Here is a 2,196-nt window from a genome sequence, read left to right on the forward strand (position 1 = left end):
TTTAAACAGGTTGCTTTCCACCCCATCATCTAGATCGCTGATGAAGAAATTGAACAGCGCAGGCCCTAGGACCGAGCCCTGGGGGACTCCGCTACCCACCTCCCCCCAGGTCGAATATGACCCATCCACCACCACCCTCTGAGTGCGACCCTTCAGCCAATCATTTTGAGGTGCAGTTTCCTAGAAACCCCTGCACTTATCACCTTGACACTTGGCACGCATCATGCGCTCAGCAGAGGCTACTATCCCTGCAAGTTTCATCTTAATCAGCCAAAAGACAACAATATTATAGATATTTCATTGATTTCCCCATTATACCCTATGGCCAAAACTCTGAATCGGCTCCAAATCTTCTGAAGCGATTCAGCCGAATCGAATCAGGAAAATGATTCAGATCTCTGAATCGAATCTCTGGCATCTGAATCAGCCGAATCTGAATTGAATAGTTCCCCATTTGCACAGGCCTATCTCCCATGTCTTGCCTGTGCCACCCCTACACAACGCCTATGCACCCACCCCTTCCTTCACACATGGGGGGGGGCCTGGGACCAAAGGATAGGGGTAGCTGGTCAGGAGTAAGGGGCACCAGCAGGGCTGGGGAATGGGAGACTGTGGGGTGGGAGTGAGGGGTACCAGTAGGGCTGAGGAGGGAGGCAAGGTATGGTGGGTTGGAAGTAAGGGACACTGGCAGGGATGGGGGACTGTGGGTCAGGAGTGAGGGGCACCAGCAGAGCTTGAGGGGGGTGGGTTGGTAGTGAGGGGCAATGGTGTGGGCAGGGGCAGGACACTGGCATGTCAGGGCTGCTTAGCATTACAAAGCAGCAGGGCAGGGGGGGATGGCCACAACTAGACCCAAATCCTGGTGAGCAATGGGGGTGGGGGCAGCTCTGATTTTTCTGTCATAAAAAAACCAAAATCAAACGCCAGAATATGGAGGTATTTAGAATTTATTTTATGATGATGATAGAGGCACCAGTAGGGTTCCAAATTGCTTTAAAATTGTAAATATATCAATAAAGCATTGTGCTCAACTGATGCACATATATATTGAAAATTCTCTGATTTAAATAAATCCCCAAATCCATGTTTTTCCACTATTTAAATGAAACTCCACTGAGCTGTTTACCTGAAAGGGCAGCTAATCATAAACTAAGGAGAGGGAGGGGAAAGAGGGGGGAAGGATTGCTCTCTGATATTCCTACCCATCTAGCTCCACGTTTGATTCCCCAGCTCTCTGATCACACTTCTCCCAACTCTTCCCGGGGGTCATGGGCCACAGGATGATATGGAATGATAGCAGGCTGCTGCTGCCAGCTGGGACTGGTGCTGGGCGCAATCTGTATGGAGCACTGGCTGGGAAGCCTGGTGCTGCTGCTGACCCCAGCTGGCAGCAGTAGCATGCTGTCATCTTGGGCCCCCCCAGGAGGGCTGCAGGGCTATGTCAGGATGACAGCATGCCGCCGCTGCCGGCTGGGGCCAGCAGCAGCACCAGGCCTCCTGGCCAGTGCTCAGCACGGGCTGCACCCAGCACTGGTCCCATCTGGCAGCGGGAGCCTGGTGTCATCCTGTAGGCAGATCCATACCTGGAAGGATTCTGGCATAACCCCACAGCCCTTCCAAGGGGTGTGAGACCCTGGATCTGTGTGCCAACTAACAGCAGGCTGCCACTGCCAGCTGGGGCCAGCGTCAGTGCTGGGTTTTTCCGGGTGCTCGGCGTAGGCTGCACTAGGCAGACTCAGGTGCTGGCGTTGGCATGCTGTCATCCCACGTGCAGATCTGGGGGCCTGTACCTGCTGGGAAGAGTCCAGCACAGCCCTCCCAGGGGTGTGGGCCCCCAGATCTGCGAGCAGGATGACAGCAGGCTGCTGCTGCTGGCAAGTGATATGAGTCTTGCTTTGAACAGTTTGAGGTGCAGTTTCCCAGAAACCCCTGCACCCATGTCCTTGAAACTTGGCAGGCTTCATGCCCTCAGAGGGGGCTACCATCCGTGCAATCATGTGAATCAGGCAAGAAATAACAAAGTTATAGGCATTTTCATGATTCCCCATTATAGCCTATGGGTGAAACGTTGAAACACGTTGAAACAGTGAAACAGTTTGGATAAAACAAAATGGAACAGTGCTTTGAAACAAAATTAAATGATGAAACGAAACACTGTCCCTTTGAAATGGCAAAATGGAAGTCGAAATGAAATGG

This window comes from Gavialis gangeticus, unplaced genomic scaffold (assembly GCF_001723915.1).
Source record: "Gavialis gangeticus isolate Ggan-Ray unplaced genomic scaffold, GavGan_comp1, whole genome shotgun sequence".
Classification (NCBI taxonomy): domain Eukaryota; kingdom Metazoa; phylum Chordata; order Crocodylia; family Gavialidae; genus Gavialis; species Gavialis gangeticus.